The sequence below is a fragment of the Triturus cristatus genome, chromosome 4_1 (genome assembly GCF_964204655.1).
Source record: "Triturus cristatus chromosome 4_1, aTriCri1.1, whole genome shotgun sequence".
In the NCBI taxonomy this organism is placed as follows: Eukaryota; Metazoa; Chordata; class Amphibia; order Caudata; family Salamandridae; genus Triturus; species Triturus cristatus.
Genome location: NC_140585.1, coordinates 1,235,734,904 through 1,235,756,050, shown reverse-complemented (window position 1 = coordinate 1,235,756,050; position 21,147 = coordinate 1,235,734,904). Strand labels below are relative to the sequence as shown.

Below are 21,147 nucleotides of genomic sequence, written 5' to 3'. Positions count from 1 at the left end.
GGCACAGGGTCAACATGGATTTGCAAATAGCTGTGTCTGAACTGGGGTGGTGAAGTGAGCTAATGAACGATGATGGAACTAACCCAGATGTGTGACTGGGGGTGAGTGTCTGAAAAGTTTCAGCACTCCATCTATCATCTCCTTGTGTTTGCTGTGTTCACCCTAAGATGACAGGGTATGCCCAGACATGGGTCCCTTGCTTACTTTGCCACTGGATTCAGGCTAGCCTGGCTGATGAGGGCTGTTAGCCCAAACCCGGCACCAGGATGCTTGTTTCCGGTCCAGGAAAGCCATGGCTTGGCAGTTCAGGCTGGACTGTTCCCATGAGGCACAGGGTCAAGACTGATTTGCATATAGCTGTGTTTGAAATTGGGTGGCGAAGTGAGCTAAAGAATGATGATATTTTCAACCCAGATCTGTGACTAGGGGTGAGTGTCTGAAATGTTTTAGCGCTTTGTCCACCATCTCCTGGCGTCTGCTTTGCTCGCTCTAAGTTGGCAGGGTATCCCTAGACATGAGTCCCTTGCTCACTTTGCCATTGAATTCAAGCAAGCCTGGCTGATAAGAGCTGTTAGCCTGAAACTGGACCCAGGGTGCTTGTTTCCGGTCCAGGGAAGACATGACTTGGCAGTTCAGGCTGGACTGTTCCCAGGAGGCACAGGGACAAGACAGATTGGCATATAGCTGTGTCTGAACTGGGATGGCTAACGAAGCTATAGAGCGATGATGGATTCAACCCAAATCTGTTACTGGGGGTGAGTGTCTGAAACATTTCAGCGCTCCGTCCATCATCTCCTTGTGGTTGCTTTGTTCGCCATAAGTTGGCAGTGTATGCCCAAACGTCGGTCCCTTGCTCACTTTGACACTGGATTCAAGCTACCCTGGCTGATGAGGGCTGTTAGCCCGAAACCGGTCTCACCATGCTTTTTTCTGGTGCAGGGAAGACATGGCTTGGCAGTTCGGGCTGGACTGTTCCCATGAGGCACAGGTCAAGATTGATTTGCCTATAGCTGTGTCTGAACTGGGGTGGCCAAGTGAGCTTAAGAATGATGATGGATTCAACCCAGATCGGTGACTGCAGGTGAGTGTCTCAAAAGTTGCATCGATCTCTCTATCATCTCCTTGTGTTTTCTTTGTTCGCCCTAAGTTGGGAGGGTATGTCCAGACATGGGTTCCTTACTCACTTTGCCACTGGGTTCAAGCTAGCCTGGCTGATTAGGTCTGTTAGCCTGAAATCGGTCCCAGGATTCTTGTTTCCAGTCCAGGGAAGACATGGGTTGGCAGTTCAGGCTGGGGAGTTCCCATGAGGCACAGGGTCAAGACTGATTTGCATATAGCTGTGTCTGAACTGGAGTGGCGAAGTGAGCTAAAGAACGATGATGGATTCAACCCAGATCTGTGACTGGGGGTGAGTGTCTGAATAGTTTCTGCGCTTCGTCCATCATCTCCTTGCGTTTTGCTTTGTGTGCCCGAAGTTGGCAGGGTATGCCCAGACATGGATCCCTTGCTCACTTTGCCACTGGTTTCAAGCTAGCCTGGCTGATGAGGGCTGTTTGCTCAAAAACCGTCCCAGGATGCTTCTTTCCACTCGAGGGAAGACATGGCTCTGCAGTTCGGGCTGGACTGTTCCCATGAGGCACAGGGTCAAGACTGATTTGTATATAGATGTGTCTCAACTGGGGTGACGAAGTGAGCTATAGAACGATGATGGATTCAACTTTGATCTGTGACTAGGGATAAGTGTCTGAAAAGTTTCAGCGCTACATCCATCAAATCCCTGTGGTTGCTTTGTTTGCCCTAAGTTGTTAGGGTATGCCCAGACATGGGTCCATTGCTCACTTTGCCACTAGATTCAAGATAGCCAGGCTGATGATGGCTGTTAGCCTGAAACCTGTCCCAGAATGCTTGGTTCCAGTCCAGGAAGCACATTGCTTGGACGTTTGAACTGGAATGCTCCCATGAGGCACACGGTGAAGACTGATTTGCATATAGCTGTGTCTGAACTGGGCTGGCCAAGTGAGCTAAAGAACGATGATAGATGCAACCCAGATCTGTGACTGGGGGTGAGTGTCTCAAAAGTTTCAGCGTCCGTCCATCATCTCCTTGTGTTTGCTTTTTTCTCCCTAAATTGGCAGGGTATGCCCAGACGTGGGTCCCTTGCTCACTTTGCCACTGGCTTCAAGCTCGCCTGGCTGATGAGGGCTGTTAGGCCGAAACCGGTCCCAGCATGCTTGTTTGTAGTCCAGGGAAGACTTGGCTTGGCAGTTCAGGCTAGACTGTTCCCATGATGCACAGGGTCAAGACTGATTTGCATATAGCTGTGTGTGAACTTGGGTGGCGAAGTGACCTAATGAATGATGATGGATTCAACCCAGATCTGTGGATAAGTGTGAGTGTCTGAAAGGTTTCAGTGCTCCGTCCATCATCTCATTGTGTTTACTTTGTTCGCCCTAAGTTGGCAGGGTATGCCCAGACGTGAGTCCCTTGCTCACTTTGCCACTGGATTCAAGCTAGCCTGGCGGATGAGGGCTGTTAGCCCGAAACCAGTGCCAGCATGCTAGTTTCTGGTCCCGGGAAGACATGGCTTGGGAGTTCGGGCTGTACTGTTCCCATCAGGCACAGGGTCAAGACTGATTTGCATATACCTGTGTCTCAACTGGGGTGGCGAAGTGAGCTAAAGAACGATGATGGATTTAATCCAGAACTGTGACTGGGGGTGAGTGTCTGAAAAGTTTCAGCTCTCCATCCACCATCTCCTTGTATTTGCTTTGTTTGCCGTAATGTGGCAGGGTATGCCCAGACATGGGTCCCTTGCTCACTTTGCCACTGGATTCAAGCTAGCCTGGCTGATGAGAGCTGTTTGTCCGAAACCGGTCCCAGGATGCTTGTTTCCGCTCCAGGGAAGACAAGGCTTGGCAGTTCGGTCTGGACTGTTCCCATGAGGTACAGGATCAAGATTGATTTGCATATAGCTGTGTCTGAACTGGTGTGGCGAAGTGAGCTATTGAACGATGATGAATTCAACACAAATCTGTGACTGGGGGTGAGTGTCTGAAAAGTTTCAGCTCTCCGTCCACCATCTCCTTGTGTTTGCTTTGTTTGCCGTAAATTGACAGGGTATGCCCAGATGTGGGTCCCTTGCTCACTTTGCCACTGGATTCAAGCTAGCCTGGCTGATGAGGGCTATAAGCCCGAAACAGGTCCCAAGATGCTTGTTTCCAGACCAGGGAAGACATGGCTTGGCAGTTCGGGCTGGACTGTTCCCATCAGGCACAGGGGTCTAGATTGATTTGCATATAGCTGTGTCTGAACTGGGGTGGTGAAGTGAGCTAATGAACGATGATGGATTTAACCTAAATCTATGACTGGGTGTGAGTGTCTGAAAAGTTTCAGCGCTCTGTCCATCATTTCCTTGTGTTTGCTTTGTTCGCCTTAAGTTGACAGCGTATGGCCAGACGTAGGTCCCTTGCTCACTTTGCCACTGCCTTCAAGCTAGCCTGGCAGATAATGGCTGTTAGCCCGAAACCGGTCCCAAGATGCTTGTTTCCGGTCCAGGGAACATATGGCTTGGCATTTTGGGCAGGTCTGGTCCCATGAGGCACAGGGTCAAGACTGATTTGCATATAGCTGTGTTTGAACTGGGGTGGCGAAGTGAGCTAAAGAACAATGATTGATTCAACCCAGATCCGCGTTTGAGTGTCTGAAAAGTTTTAGCGCTCCATCTATCATCTCCCTGTGTTTGCTTTGTTCGCCCTAATTTGTCAGGGTATGCCCAGACGTGGGTCCCTTGCTCACTTTGCCACTGGATTCAAGCTAGCCTGGCTGATGAGGGTTATTAGCCCGAAACCGGTCCCAAGATGCTTGTTTCCGGTCCAGGGAACACATGGCTTGGCATTTTGGAGTGGACTGGTCCCATGAGGCACAGGGTCAAGACTGATTTGCATATAGCTGTGTCTGAACTGGGGTGGCAAAGTGAGCTAAAGAATGATGATGGAATCAACCCAAATCTGTGACTCAAGGTGAGTGTCTGAAAAGTTTCAGCGCTTCGTCCACCATCTCCTTGTGTCTGCTTTGTTCGCCCTAAGTTGGCAGGGTATGCCCAGACGTGGGTCCCTTGCTCTCTTTGCCACTGAATTCAAGCTAGCCTGGCTGATGAGAGCTGTTAGCCTGAAACCGGTCCAAGGATGCTTGTCCGGGCCAGGGAAAACATAGCTTTGGCAGTTCGGGCTGAACAGCTCCCATGAGGCACAGGGTCAAGACAGATTTGCATATAGCTCTGTCTGAACTGGGGTGGCAAAGAGAGCTATAGAACGATGATGTATTCAACCCAAATTTGTTACTGGGGGTGAGTGTCTGAAAAGTTTCAGCGCTCCATCGATCATCTCCTTGTGTTTGCTTTGTTCGCCCTAAGTTGGCAGTGTATGCCCAGACGTAGGTCCCTTGCTCACTTTGCCACTGTATTCAAGCTAGCCTGGCTGATGAGGGCTGTTAGCCCGAAACCAGTCCCAGCATGCTTGTTTGCGGTCCAGGGAAGACATGGCTTGGCAGTTCAGGCTGGACTGTTCCCATGAGGCACAGGTCAAGATTGATTTGCATATAGCTGTGTCTGAACTGGGTTGGCTAATTGAGCTAACGAATGATGATGGATTCAACCCAGATCTGTGATTGCAGGTGAGTGTCTGAAAAGTTTCAGAGCTCTCGCCATCATCTCCTTGTGTTTGTTTTGTTAGCCCTAAGTTGGGAGGGTATGCCTAGACATGGGTCCCTTGCTTACTTTGCCACTGGATTCAAGCTAGCCTGGCTGATGAGGTCTGCGAGCCCGAAACTGGTCCCAGGATGCTTGTTTCCGGTTCAGGGAAGACATGGGTTGGCATTTTGGGCTGGGTAGTTCCCATGAAGCACAGGGTCAAGACTGATTTGCATATAGCTGCGTCTGAACTGGAGTGGCGAAGTGAGCTAAAGAACGATGATGGATTCAAGCCAGAACTGTGACTGGGGGTGAGTGTCTGAAAAGTTTCTGTGCTTCGTCCATCATCTCCTTGTGTTTTCCTTTGTGCGCCCGAAGTTGGCAGGGTATGCCCAGACATGGGTCCCTTGCTCACTTTGCCACTGGTTTCACCTAGCCTGGCTGATGAGGGCTGTTAGCCCAAAAACCGTCCCAGGATGCTTCTTTCTGCTCGAGGGAAGACATGGCTTTGAAGTTCGGGCTGGACTGTTCCCATAGGCACAGGGTCAAGACTGATTTGTATATTGCTGGGTCTCAACTGGGGTGACAAAGTGAGCTAAAGAACGATGATGGATTCAACTTTGATCTGTGACTAGGGATAAGTGTCTGAAAAGTTTCAGCGCTACGTCCATCATCTCCCTGTGGTGGCTTTGTTTGCCCTAAGTTGGTAGGGTATGCCCAGACATGGGTCCCTTGCTCACTTTGCCACTGGATTCAAGATAGCCAGGCTGATGATGGCTGTTAGCCTGAAACCTGTCCCAGGATGCTTGGTTCCGGTCCAAGAAGCACATTGCTTGGAAGTTTTAGCTGGAATACTCCTATGAGGCACACGGTGAAGACTGCTTTGCATATAGCTGTGTCTGAACTGGGTTGGCCAAGTGAGCTAAAGAACGATCAGAAAGGCAACCCAGATCTGTGACTGGGGGTGAGTGTCTCAAAAGTTTCAGCGTCCATCCATCATCTCCTTGTGTTTGCTTTGTTCACCCTAAATTGGCATGGTGTGCCCAGACGTTGGTCCCTTGCTCACTTTGCCACTGGCTTCAAGCTAGCCTGGCTGATGAGGGCTATTAGCCCGAAACTGGTCCCAGCATGCTTGTTTGTAGTCCAGGGAAAACTTGGCTTGGCAGTTCAGGCTGGACTGTTCCCATGATGCACAGGGTCAAGACTGATTTGCATATAGATGTGTGTGAACTGGGGTGGCAAAGTGACCTAATGAATGATGATGGATTCAACCGAGATCTGTGGATAAGTGTGCATGTCTGAAAGGTTTCAGCGCTCCGTCCATCATCTCCTTGTGTTTGCTTTTTTCGCCCTAAGTTGGCAGGGTATGCCCAGACGTGAGTCCCTTGCTCACTTTGCCACTGGAATCAAGCTAGTCTGGCGGATGAGGGCTGTTTGTCCGAAACCGGTCCCAGGATGCTTGTTTCCGCTCCAGGGAAGACAAGGCTTGGTAGTTCGGTCTGGACTGTTCCCATGAGGTACAGGATCAAGATTGATTTGCATATAGCTGTATCTGAACTGGGGTGGCGAAGTGAGCTATTGAACGATGATGAATTCAACACAAATCTGTGACTGGGGGTGAGTGTCTGAAAAGTTTCAGCGCTCCATCCATCATCTCCTTGTGTTTGCTTTGTTTGCCGTAAATTGACAGGGTATGCCCAGATGTGGGTCCCTTGCTCACTTTGCCACTGGATTCAAGCTAGCCTGGCTGATGAGGGCTATAAGCCCGAAACAGGTCCCAAGATGCTTGTTTCCGGACCAGGGAAGACATGGCTTGGCAGTTCGGGCTGGACTGCTCCCATCAGGCACAGGGGTCTAGATTGATTTGCATATAGCTGTGTCTGAACTGGGGTGGTGAAGTGAGCTAATGAACGATGATGGATTTAACCTAAATCTATGACTGGGTGTGAGTGTCTGAAAAGTTTCAGCGCTCTGTCCATCATTTCCTTGTGTTTGCTTTGTTCGCCTTAAGTTGACAGCGTATGGCCAGACGTAGGTCCCTTGCTCACTTTGCCACTGCCTTCAAGCTAGCCTGGCAGATAATGGCTGTTAGCCTGAAACCGGTCCCAAGATGCTTGTTTCCGGTCCAGGGAACATATGGCTTGGCATTTTGGGCTGGTCTGGTCCCATGAGGCACAGGGTCAAGACTGATTTGCATATAGCTGTGTTTGAACTGGGGTGGCGAAGTGAGCTAAAGAACAATGATTGATTCAACCCAGATCCGCGTTTGAGTGTCTGAAAAGTTTTAGCGCTCCATCCATCATCTCCCTGTGTTTGCTTTGTTCGCCCTAATTTGTCAGGGTATGCCCAGACGTGGGTCCCTTGCTCACTTTGCCACTGGATTCAAGCTAGCCTGGCTGATGAGGGTTATTAGCCCGAAACCGGTCCCAAGATGCTTGTTTCTGGTCCAGGGAACACATGGCTTGGCATTTTGGAGTGGACTGGTCCCATGAGGCACAGCGTCAAGACTGATTTGCATATAGCTATGTCTGAACTGGGGTGGCAAAGTGAGCTAATGAACGATGATGGATTCAACCGAGATCTGTGGATAAGTGTGCATGTCTGAAAGGTTTCAGCGCTCCGTCCATCATCTCCTTGTGTTTGCTTTTTTCGCCCTAAGTTGGCAGGGTATGCCCAGACGTGAGTCCCTTGCTCACTTTGCCACTGGAATCAAGCTAGTCTGGCGGATGAGGGCTGTTTGTCCGAAACCGGTCCCAGGATGCTTGTTTCCGCTCCAGGGAAGACATGGCTTGGCAGTTCGGGCTGGACTGCTCCCATCAGGCACAGGGGTCTAGATTGATTTGCATATAGCTGTGTCTGAACTGGGGTGGTGAAGTGAGCTAATGAACGATGATGGATTTAACCTAAATCTATGACTGGGTGTGAGTGTCTGAAAAGTTTCAGCGCTCTGTCCATCATTTCCTTGTGTTTGCTTTGTTCGCCTTAAGTTGACAGCGTATGGCCAGACGTAGGTCCCTTGCTCACTTTGCCACTGCCTTCAAGCTAGCCTGGCAGATAATGGCTGTTAGCCTGAAACCGGTCCCAAGATGCTTGTTTCCGGTCCAGGGAACATATGGCTTGGCATTTTGGGCTGGTCTGGTCCCATGAGGCACAGGGTCAAGACTGATTTGCATATAGCTGTGTTTGAACTGGGGTGGCGAAGTGAGCTAAAGAACAATGATTGATCCAACCCAGATCCGCGTTTGAGTGTCTGAAAAGTTTTAGCGCTCCATCCATCATCTCCCTGTGTTTGCTTTGTTCGCCCTAATTTGTCAGGGTATGCCCAGACGTGGGTCCCTTGCTCACTTTGCCACTGGATTCAAGCTAGCCTGGCTGATGAGGGTTATTAGCCCGAAACCGGTCCCAAGATGCTTGTTTCTGGTCCAGGGAACACATGGCTTGGCATTTTGGAGTGGACTGGTCCCATGAGGCACAGCGTCAAGACTGATTTGCATATAGCTATGTCTGAACTGGGGTGGCAAAGTGAGCTAATGAACGATGATGGAGTCAACCCAGATCTGTGACTGCAGGTTGAACCCCATGGGTTCCTGGAGTAATTTGTTTTTAGATTCCAGCACTGACTACAGAGAACATGATGCCAAAACCCACAAGACGGGGGACAAAGACGCCAACTTCTTGCATAACCCAACCTGACAGTCACGGGAACACAATGCCCGTGCTAAAGTGAGTGTATGGCGAGGTTTGACATATGATATGCAACATTATGGGAATACAGTTTTCTTCAGTTATAACTCCCATCTGTACCTGAAACCCTTTGAGACACAATTGCGAGATTGGACTCATTGTCACCTATGTAGAAATACATTTTACTTGCCATGCCTGAGATTTTAACAGCCTTATGGACCAATCCTAGAGTCAAATCCCGGCATATGACGTGCCACAAATGCACTTTTACAACAAGTTCCGAGCCATGTTGCCCCTCAACTATCTACCAGTTCCAAGCTGTTCTACAATCTAAATTTTTTTTTTTAAATAGTCCACATGAGCAATGATGCCGAAATTAAAAAGCCCTTTTCAGCTTTAAAACATTTTAAAGTATTGTTATTATGTAGGTCTTTTGTAGTTTTCCTCTAATATCTCGTTTGGATCATTTCCTAGAAAGAATATTAGACGGCCTGTTAATAGACCGCTGGCGTCTGTGGTATTTCTTCCTAATCAGCCTTTGACTTCGCTGACGGGTGCTGCAGTCGTGTTTTTTCTGTGTTCATTGCCGCGCTGCGTCATTCTGCCTTCTTTTTTTTCCCAAACCAACGCCCCTACACCCGCCCCTGAAGCGTATTCATCAGCCATTGGTCTGATTTGCTGTATGTCTGTTTAGGAAGGGCTCCGATTCGCTTGCTGGCGGCGAGGTTGGATGGCCCAGGTTTCCGCTTGGAAGTCAGAGAGTGTGTGGATGAACAAACCGGTGAACCCATGGCGGAGCCTACGAGCGGTGGGAGAGCGGGCCTCGGGGACAGCCGCGGTGAGACGGGAGCAGAGGAATAGCTTGGGGGAGCTATATGACATATGCTGACAGAGAAGGTGGAAGCATAAGAGGGACTTGGTGAGGGAATGTGGGGATGTAGGGAAGGCCAACGTGGAGGAGGATGCTGGCATAGTAAATGGGAATATATTGGGCACACACCATAACAACACCTACATTCTGTTTGGGCATTCACCTGGTCCTATAATTTTTAGCCAGCATTTATCACAAAGCTATTTAAAATCCTTACCAGTCGCTTAGAAATTATAGCAAACGTTTTTATAACTTCAAAAATCTACACACAACACTTTTCTCATAAAGGTGGCGCAGGTGTCCCAGACAAAACCTAAGTATCGGGTGACAAACTTAAATTGCGAATTGAAGGCAGAACTGGTGTTTGAGATGGGAAAACTAGAAATACACGTATATGTCCAGGTAGAAGTAAGTTAATGAGACTAGGAGGTAAATTATAACCTGAAAAGCCCTGTATAGTTAACGTACATTGGTGGTTAAATGAATTTTTTAGATTGAAGAGTTTTGCATATATATACATATTCACAGAGAGAAAATCAAACGTTACAGGGATGCTATAGTTAGGAATTAGCATTTAAAAAACCTTAGAAATAAACTGAAAAAACAAAGATTACAGGGACATTATAATTAGGCAAACATTTCACTCGTACAAAACCAGAGAGATTCAGCAGTTATAGATAGCTGAGCCAATGATAACCTCTCATATTACATCCCTCATGACATGATCAGTGACATCACTGATGACCTCATCCAGTGACTGAGAGTGTTTTTTAAAGTTTGAGTGTTAAATATATATATCAAAGGGTGTTGATGAATGTGTGTGTATGAGTGCCTGTACGGATGATTCAGCGGGTGCGTGACTGATTGTATAAGTGACTGATTAGGTGTCTGAGTGAATGCATGGGTGAGTGAATGTCTGTATCATTCTGTCAGTTGGTGTCTAAGTGGCTGTAGGGGTAGGTGAGTGGGTACGTGAGTGTCTGTAGGGGTGATTCATTAGTTATCCGAGTACCTGTATGGGTGTTTTAGTGTCTGTGAGGGTGGGTGTAAATTCCTGTATGCATGAGTGAGTGGGTGAGTAAGTGGCTGTAAGGGTTAGTGAGTGCAATTGTGAGTGTGCATGGGTTAGTGAGAGTGTATGTGGCTGTGTCGGTGAGTGAGTGCAAGTGTCAGTGGTATATGGGTGAGTAACTGGAGATGGTAAAAGGCAGTATAGGTGAGTGATGGGGGTATGTGAGTGACTATGGGTGGGTGAGTGAGTTGATGCGAGTGGCTGTATGTGTGAATGTGTGTGTGTCAGCAGGGGTATGGAATTTAATAAAATATCTACTTGTCCATGGGGCAGGTTGCTTAATAAATCTACTTGTCCTGTAACAAAATCCACATGTGCCATGTAGTGCGACGACAAATTATGGCAGTAATCTCATTACGTAAGAGCTCTGATATAGCCTCTTTGATTATGCCAGGGCTCCTTCCATTGTAGGGTTTGAATACTAGCAAATCCCTTATGTTGCGACGTTTCCGCAGATCTACATACTGGGTCTGAAGGTAGTGGTAAGCAATAGTTTCAGGGTTAGAATGCCCTTTTGAGTCTGTGCAAACTTACTAACGTGCATGTTTTAAGAGTCTTCAACAACTCTTCTCTAATATTTTCCCATACTGAAAAATGTTGGAAATGTACTGCTGACAATGGCAGACGTAAACCTTCTTCCAGATTTTTGGGAAAAAAGTAAGGGGTTAGAGGAAAAGTGAACTTTCAAACACTCAGATTTTCACATGAGCAAATCTACACATGCATATATATGCTCATGCTAAAATGCAGTTCACAAATATTTTCTAGGAGAACTATTTCTTGTCCTACTTCAGTGAATTCTTGGGAATTCACGAAAGCCGTGTGGCTGCACTTAATGCAAGGACTTATACCTTGGGTGCACTTTTGAGCCTTTCTTTAATAATTGGGCCCCTAATTTGGTCCGGGATTGCCTTTTGTGTTTATTAAAATTCTGTCTCACTCTCTGTATGGATTAACTTCACTGTGTGTGACAGCATTCTACTCTTTCACAAAGAGCATATCGGCACACAAAGTAGTTATGTTCGGTATTAGTAACTACTGTGGCAGGGTGTGCTTTTTGAGACCAAAAACAATTTTTGCTTTTGCCAATGTTTGTTATAATGGTGAGGGCCCAGCAGCTCCCACAACAATAAGGTTTTACAAAAACCATGCTAAAACAAGTCCCACATTGACAAAACTGAAAAGCTGACCACAAATTTCAGACCTACTGGCTTTGCCACTCCTTCTTTATTTTTGTTTCCCATAATCTTATTGAAACTGATTACACTGATTTTCCCTTATGAATATTTTTGGGAAATACTAGCATACATCAACACATCATTCTGCAAAGAAGTGGTACCTGAAATTTTACAGTAGTTAAGTGAAATGTTTTTTTTCCTGCTTTCATTTTTTTTTTTATGAACATGTTATTTTGAAAGCAAAGAATCATCAATCTTGTTTTCAAACTTCTGCAAATATTTGCATCAAATCAGAGTGCATTCTGGGAGCATTATACATAGCCTCATATTGCTAAACTTTGAAAACGTTTGCACACATTTTTATACTGGAACCACTGTCAGTAGTGCAGTCAGAGCTTACAACATTTACTTACAGCGCTTACCCTATTAATAAAAACTTTCAATTACTGAACCATAAATACAAGTTTAAACAGTATTCAGCACGGACAAAAATCTAACCTTAACTGCAGACAGTGCACTTCCCTGATCCATAATGTGGCAATGCAAACTGGTAGCCAAAGGCTTTGTGCTGCAGGGGTTTGGGCTTAGTTGTCCCAAGGACAAAATACAAATAAAAACTTGTTGCCCTTGACCCCAAACAATATGTACTGGGCGTCGGGCTCTAGGAATTCTACATCCCTGGTCAGTGTATAGATGAGTGAGTACAGGTTAGTATCTGTCTGAGTGAGTGAGTGTGTGTGTAACTGTATGGGTGAGTTAGTGACTATGTGATTGACTGTATGGGTGAGTGAGTATCTCTATGGGCAACTGACTGTGTGAGTGGCTATGTGGGTGTATGAGAGGATATGTTAACAGCTGTATTAGTGAGTGGGTGTAGGAGTAGCTGTGTGAGTTAGTGGATGTGCGTGCTGATGTATGAATCAGTGAGTGCTGTGTTAATACTGGTATAGGTGTGTGAATGGGTTTGAGAATGGTAGTGTGTTGGAGTGAGTGTATTAAAGGTTATATGGGGTGTGAGTGGCTGCTTCAGATTATGTAAATGATGCCATCAGTGATGTCATTTGAGATGCAAAGCTTAGGAATAACTAAAGATAGACAACAAAAACCTGTCCAAACTTGTGTAAAGGTATAATAAGCAGTTTTGTTACAAATATGATAAATGCATCTGTATGTAACTACCATATAAAAAAAGTATAGTATGAATATAAGCGAAAGTATTTCCAACCATAGTTGCTCTGGGATACTGACTACTCTTCATTCGCATAAGGCACACACTCCCTTCTTGTTCTTTTTACATTCTAAGATGAGGATGTGTTTGTGAGTTTTGAATTGCAGTCTCTTCTGTCTAATTCAATCTCGTTTCACCTGTACCTCTCAACAACCTCTCTCCTGATCTCTTTTTTGCATAATCTCTCATTAAATCACGCTCAATTTCAGTCATCTTACATACATAGGGGCATATCATCAACGGGTAGCGGTAAATATCGCAAGTCGCGCTTAGCGCGAATTTGATTATCGCGGTCTATCGCAGGTTTACATCGCCGTGTTAGTGGCGTATTAACAACACCCTGCCAACAGGCGATGTACAAACCAGCGATAGACGGCGATAATCCTCATTAGCGTGTGAAATCCAGCGTTGATTTCACACGCTAATGAAAAGATTGATAATAGGGGAGTGTGGACGTAACCAGACAATCCACTTCCCATAGAAAACATGACTAAGTCAACTTTCAAGCAGGCGTAAGAATCCAGCGATAACCGCGGTTTGCGCGGACTTTTAAATCGCAACGCAGTTCCAGGACCGCCTTGTAAATACTGCGATGTCATGTTAACATGACATCTTTCATGTTGTTTCATGGCAGGAACGCCTACTTTGCATCTATTTAGCGATGTATATCGCTAAGATGCAAAGCGTCGCAGAAACTGCAGCTAACATGCGCTAATGCATGTTAGCGCCGCCTTGATGATTGTGCGATAAAAAAATCGCAGCTTTCTCGGCGCTATGTGCCAAAAAAGCGGTGTTGTGTCCCTTGATAATATGCCCCATAGATTGTTAGTTCTTTCGGTGTTGGTACTTTGAAACATTAAAGGTCCTTTAGTACTTAAAGTTAGTTCCAGATTTTTTATTTCAGGCAGACGGTCTATTGAAATGTTAAGGTCTACTTTAGTTTCATCTAGATAATACTGAGATTTGATCCAGGCATAGTAAAGGCAACAGGAGAGGGCATGTGGCTGAAAACTCTCTGAAACAGAAATAGGTTAACTTGTACAAATGTAAGAATCGGACAAATATTTTTCTCTATAATTCAACAAATCTACATACTCGTTTTCTTCAAATCTTTCATCAGAATTATTTATACTTTCTAATCTGATTCTTGGAGTCGTTCAAAGATGTTGAACTATTTGTAATGTTTCAGAAATACTGATTAGGAGGATTTGTATACATTACCAAACCAGTAAGGGCAGCCAAAATATTAATTGGAAAGCCATGTGGTCGTTTTGTTTCTTGAAAGCCTCTTCTTCAGCTCTTAAAAACAGCCTTTTCAAAATAAATGTGTGCACAAATTCTAAACGGAAAAATTCAGACCAATGGATCACTTCACCAGGATTATTCAACATTTCATCGGCCTGTTTTTTCACTTCATGGTGGATCATGGCAATCCCCTTCTCAAATTAGTGTCTTTTCCATCTGGTTTAATCTGTGCCAGATAGACCTATTCAGGAGCTGTGTACTTCTTATTTATTTATCTCCTTGCAGGCACTACTTGTTGTAACCCTTCTAATGTTTATTCAGCATTAATTTCAGACTATTCATCAGCATCTGCTCCACCTACTGCTTTAGCTGATTTCTCACTAATCTGTTTAGGACTCCTTTATAACACTGTGCTTCTTTCTCTAACAGTTTCAGGTAGGTACAATTGATTCCGGCTTCTATCATCACTTTTTTTTCTGCTCGAGTCGGAGTCTCATCTCTTTGTTTAATAGAATGTGATTTGCTTGAAAATGTAGGAATTTTGGAGTTTGACTTTCTTTATTCAGTTTGTCATCTTGTTTCTTTTCTTTTGCCTATCGCTGTATCCATTTATCGAAAGTGGTTCTTGTGTTGTGAACCACCTACTCGTTTCACATCTTCTTCATCTGCGCCTCACACTTTCTTTGTGTGAGATGCTTGGATACAGGCAAGAAACCCCCATACTGCACAGCCGTATTTGTCACTGGAATAACCTGATAAGGTCCTTGACTTAAGGCACAAATTCCTTACATGCTTCTTCATAAGGACTCTGGGGCAGATTTACAAGTCCCTTGCCTCATTTTTGCACCTCTATTGCGTCATTTTGCGTGACGCAGCAGCAGCGTAAAAATGCGCCCATTAACAACGTGATGCATCTAGGGAGATTTGTCGCGTTGTAAAGCCCTGCATCAAGTATAATGTATGCAGGGTGGGCGTTCCAACGCAAAAAAGCCTTGTAGAAGTGACGCAGGGAAATCTACAAGATTTCACTACGCCACTGCGTCAGATTCTTATGCCTGCTTGAAGCAGGCGTAAGGAGTGATGCAGCACAATTAGGATAGGCCTCCCCCTGCACTGCTGGAACTGCGTCATAGTGCGACACCACTCCAGCAATGCGTGACTTTTGCGTCAAATTCTGACGCATCTGTCAATCCTTGAGCGATGGTGCGCCGTATTGTAAATACAGTGCATCCATAGTGGTGCAAGAGTTTCTAATGGTGGCGCAGGGAAAGTGACGCATCTTTATAGATGCATCACTTTCTTGTAAATCTGCCCCAGAGTCTCCTGCCTTCAGATCATGTCACTGTTCAGAAACAGCAGGAGGTGTTGCAAATTGCACCTGATGAGAGTGAGAGAACGCACTGTATTATCCAGATGTCTTATAACTCTACCCGTGAGAATTTCATGGGGATTCATTCCTGCAGACATTTGAAAGGTACATGTCATGCTTATTAACACCACTGGAAGTGCATCTGGCCATTTTAGTAACGTTGATGCACACACCTTTTGCCATTTTGATTTTTACCTTTTGTCTTTCCACCTGGCCTGAGACTTCTGGAAGACAACTGCAGTGGAACTCCTGGTTTATTTTTACTGCAGCACACAAAACTCTATTGAATTCATTCCTAAAGTGTCTCCTTATCTGACTCCGTTTCATTTGGGAGTTTATAATCTAGGTATGTATTCCCTCAGTATCAATTTTACAACTGTCATTGCATCACACCTCCTAGTTGGATATGCCTAAATCCACTTTGAACACAATGAGAAGTAGTAGTTGTAATAAACTTTTATCAGTTTTTCTTAAAGAAAACATAAAAGTACATCACATAAATACAATCATCATAAAGTCTATAAAATCCATAGATACCTTAAAACATATCATAATACATCAATAGCAATCCTAACCAGCATTTTGCCCCCAGAGTGTATGTGCAAACAAACCCGTTTGGGCTCTGAGGGATCCCATAGAGGGGGAAAGGCTTCTACCGGTTACCTAATCAAGTAGTCCAGTTCATAGCCTACATGCTTGACTCCCAAATTTGTCTCTCAGCCTTCAAGCATACAACTGATATCTGGACAATGCAAACACTAACCATTTTGAGCTATTACTCTTGAAGATTCTAATAGTATCTCTCATTGTCTTGCAGATAAGATGTGGCAGACCAGGATTAACCAAGTTTTTCTAATGGCAGTGTGTTTGGGGCAAAAAAATAGGAAATGCTCGAATTTCAGGAGTAGTCATACATACAGGACAGATTGGATAAATCTAACCATTCATCCATCTGCTACAGAACTCATTTAGTGGTAGGATGCCATATCTAAATTCCAGAGATAAGAATTTGGCCTGTGGGGCTCAATTCTGTTTAAAAAAATAAACCACAAAAAAACCTGCAATTTATTTTCTCTTTAAAATACAGAAATCTGCCATTTAGCTCCTCGGCAAATGTTTGACAAAACCATTTTTCATTTATGTGATCCCAGTATCTCTTAACACATTTTAGAGACCTTTTCCTGGATACCCCAGGGGTTAGATCGCAATTCAACCAAACCGAGGCTTATTAACCATTTCTTGACATATTTTAGCCATGGTATTGTTCCTTTTGTGTCGAGCACTATAATTTCACGTAATGTTTGTCACAACCAGAGTGGTGAACCATTAGTCCATATTCTAATCCAAAGGGGCAGGGGTCGGAATGCAGCCTCGTGTGCTATATTAGTTAGTCCAAGATCTAAGAGCATATTTTGGGGTAGAGCAAGGACCGATCTCATGAAGATGTTTTCTGTTTTTTCTGGGCCCTCAAAATTGCTCGTGCCACATATCTCAGCCCCATACAATGCTGCACCAACACCTTTTGCGTGATAGATTTCAGTGGCTGCTAGAACTGTCCTAAATGTTGATGCTTTCAACGTTTTATCTACAGCAGAGTTTACATGTTGTAGTGCCAACTGGCTCTTAGATATCTGCGGGGACCAAGATAATGTGCTAGTGAACCTGACTCCCAGTTAATCAATTTGCTTCACTTGCTCAAGGTAATGAGTAATAGCTCTCATATTGTTACAGTGTGGCCTTTCTACTCTCTACAAAACCAATGCCTGGCATTTTTGCAACCGTTTTCTTTCCCACATTATTTTTCTGACACCTGTGCCTCCTGCCTGTCTGACACAGATGTTTTGCAACTGTTCTGAAATGAGGATTAAACCAATGAGTTTTAAAAAGTCTTCTCATACCATCATGTCTCACATGAGTAGGTCTGTGAAAATGTCTTAACAGTAACTGTGAATTAAGCAAGAAAGTTCTTCTATCTTCACGTTTCCAAAACTCACTTTGATCTTGCTTGTGTTCTGTATTTTCCCACTTTCTTTTTTCTTCTTCTGACATTTCATTTTGTGCAGCTTGTAGCGCCTCTGTTTGTTTTGTCATACAAGTAAAAACATGTTTCACTTTATTATTTGATTGTTCAACTGTCTTCATTGACACTGCGGCAAAGTTTTATGCAACCCAGTCAGCAAAATTATTGCCCAAACTTATCATGCCACCACCATGCTCATGTGCTACACATTTCACCACTGCAATTTCCAATGTCCATTTCAAAGCACATAACAAATATAAAATATTGTCATTACTAATTGAAACACCAGTTTAGGTCAGGAGACTACGTTGCGACCATAACTGATCAGTCATGAATAACACCAAACCAATATTGACTATTGATGTAAACTTTAATGCTCAATTCATTGGCTATTTAGCAAGCTCTTGTAATGGCAATACAATTAAAAAAATGCTTTATTCGATTTTACCAGTAAAATCATGAAAGCACTTAAAATCACATGATTTTTAAACAATTCAGCATTAAAAATACCAACAGCATATGTTAAAAAAACAACCTAGCTGTAAGTAGCGTATCTTTGGTGAAATCATATGCCAATAGTTTTCCTATATTTTATTGCACATTTCAAGTATAGCACTGTAGACCTTGTAACATTTTCATTCTCCAACAATTGTAGCACTGTTGGCATTGGCTGGCATTGTCTAAGACCAAGCAGCCTTACAGTTGGTAAAATCCATCTCTTACGTGGTTCAGTGTAAGATTTACAAAATAGAAGAACATGCATTGTTTGCAGAAACTTATCGTCACATGGGCACATAAACATAATACTCTACCGATCATTCATTGTGGGGAAGCTAGTTAGCCTATGGAAGATCCCCAATCTAAAGCGAGTCAGCAGCATCCTATCATCATCACCTAGCATTGTTTCTTAAGTACGGTTGAATACTATAGGTGGTTAGCATCATTTGGTTCCCATGAACCGTGGTCTTTAATGTTTCTGGTGAGAATCTATTCGTCTCAAGAAGCATCAGGCTAATTTTTTTGTAGGTTGTTTCCTGAGACTATAATTAAGGTGCTATGGTCCTCAAAGTATACTGGATGCCCAAGGTCTTTCATGGACTTTTTAATGTATTTTAACCATGGGATGCTTGAGGCACGATGTAGTTTTAAACTATAATTTAAAATCTCCTGATTAAAACCAGTTTTGGGAGTTCGACCATATCCTATGCCACAATAAAATGGGTTGTATTTTTACTAGATCGTATTTATACGGCATCCCTAATTCAGAATGTCATATATTTGTTGATGTACTACTTGGGACTGCCAATAAATATCGAAAAAAGGCATGTTCAACTAACTGTAGGGGTTGAGGGTCTACATAGCCCCAGATACCTGCACAGTAGATAGCCGTGAAGACACATTTTGCTTTATGGATTTGTAATAATTCTACAACTGTACATCTCCCCAATTTTCTAGCAAAATTGGCTAGTGCGGCAGTAGCTTTCATAAATAGTAGCTTTCTTGCTTGAACAGCATGGGACCAACTCCCCTTCTGGTCGAAAAGAGCGCCTAGATAGGCAAATCTTTTAGCAAATTCGATCTTATTTTTGTCGATAAATATGTCCCGGCATTTTGTTCTATCATCCCCATATTTCATTATATAGGTATTGGAGGTGCTCAACTTAAGACCCAGATTGTGCATAAATGTTAAGAAGCTAGACACCGCACTTTGAAGCCCCAGGTGCGTTGGCGACATCAGTACAGCGTCGTCCGCGTACCATATGGCGGGTATGGAACGTTTATTTGTGGCAGGTCCTGGCACTGGTTCTCCAGGACTTGACCTAATTCATTTCTATATAATGTAAAAAGAAAAGGAGCCAGAACGCATCCTTGCCTCACCCCTCTTCTAATATTAAAAGTGGCCGTGCACTCACCATTATTCCCATAACATACCCTTGCTTTTGCATCTCTATATAGCTGCCTCAATGGCAGTCAATTCAGCCACTTATGCTGAGGTTACATTACACAGGAACAATGCCTCAACAATGTATGTCAATGCGCAAACTGTATGTGCTGCTCGTAATTTTTCTTGGACATCTCTCAAGTATGAGCCATCCACAAATATAACCAAATCGAGAGGTACATCGTGAATGTCAGTTAATGGATGGGTTTATAGTTCTGCGACATCCCCACAATCATTTTGATTCTTATCCTGTACATCATCCCTATTTTTGAGATTTCTTTGAAATGGTAGAAGAGTTTGAGGATCCAACATGTTAAATCCCTTCATTGATAAATTCAGTGCTCTAATATCACCAATTCACACGTAGTCAATCCAAAATTGTCATATGCTGGGTTTTTGTGCAGGATAAAAAGTTATGGAGTGAGTAACATGTTTCATGTGTGACCCATAACAATTGCTTCACTGTGATCAATAGCAATTGAAGTAGCCGTAACTAATCTAAGGCTCCTCCAAAATTCGAATTGCTTTTTAAGTACTTGGCTAAAACTTGAAGGACTTCTGTATACCCTCGTGGGATACTAGCGAGGATCTATTTTTAAGTGTGAATGAAAAAAGTTACTGACTCTCTTCATGTAGAGTAATGGAGAAAAATGCACAACATAATCACTGTGAACTAGTCTGTGTCTGCTAGATGGATATTCTATCTCATTGATTTTCCGAAGGTCTTGAACTGTCCTCCACTTCCCATTAGGTTTTTGAAGACCCTTATAGGTGAATTACAGGGACTTCCAAAACCTCTATTAAAATACCTTGCTACACCATCTTTTCAATCATAGATGTAATCCCTTCCTTGGCTTCTAAAGAAATGCTATATTGGGGAGTGCGGGAAACACTGCATCTGGTTTCACTGTAATCTGCACTAGTTTTGCACTGTTAATTGCCTATCATCTTTTCAAATAAAATCCACAACCTCCCTTTTAATGGTCTGCCTTAAATCTGGAGGTATGTTGTCGCCTATAAGTACTAGAAGTATTCCACGTCTTTTGATTTTCAGTTTAAGTTCTACATTTGGATCCTATGTTTGAATGTAGATAACATCCTGTGTACAATAAATCAAACCATTAATTTTACACAATTGGTCATGACCTAAAGGATTTACTGAACTAGTCTCACAAATTATGAATTCAAACTCCTTTACAGCTGAACCCATTTTCACTGGAATGTTTGCTGATCACTTGTTTATTTGAAGTGCCTTCAGCTTGGACTTCTTTTACAGAGACTGGTAGGTTAGGAACTTCCACCTGTTTATTTTTGGAATGGGTAGTACCAGTATCAACCAACAAGGGGCTCTCAGATTTACAATTTGGTTTTCGCCCTTCCTTTAACTCTTTCCTTAATAGTTCTCAAATATGCAAAGGCAAAAAAAGGCTGTGTCCATCTTGCCTTCATGGACCTAACATGCACCTTCAACACTATGGACTTACCAAAGCTATGGTCTATAATGTTCCAGTTAGGCATTGACAGCGCAATTATTTCCGTGCTCAGTGAGATTCATGCACATACCACATCAGGAGCCCAGTATAATAGGAGCGAGGCACTTATTGAGGATTTTTCATCAATCAGTGTGGTCAGACAGGGCTGTGTCCTGGCACCTTTTCTCTTTTTTTAGGTCTTGCCTGACCCAGCGCATGCGCTGGTCTGGCGAGTCTTTTTGTGAGGGCTCAAAAAATGCTACCATGGCCAGCCTAGAGCTACAGTGCATGTGTGCGGGCGCGCGCTTAGGAGCAGAGGCTGGCAAACCGCGTCATGCTCATTAAGCGCCCGCGATCACTTTCGCGGTGCCCCTTTGAT

The 21,147-nt window shown here is 44.0% G+C and overlaps 1 protein-coding gene across 3 annotated transcripts in view; it reads left to right on the top strand.

The window, feature by feature from the left end:
* Positions 1-21,147, top strand: part of SPRYD3 (SPRY domain containing 3) — a 324,679-nt gene that overhangs the window by 30,034 nt on the left and 273,498 nt on the right. The window contains exon 1 of one of the 3 annotated variants that reach the window (XM_085654645.1): positions 9,074-9,209. The exons of 1 other annotated variant lie outside the window; for it this stretch is intronic. The gene's annotated coding sequence lies outside the window, so the exon portion shown is untranslated. Of the gene's footprint in view, positions 1-9,073; positions 9,291-21,147 lie in introns of those variants that run through there. One more of the 3 variants, XM_085654646.1, reaches the window with a different exon arrangement.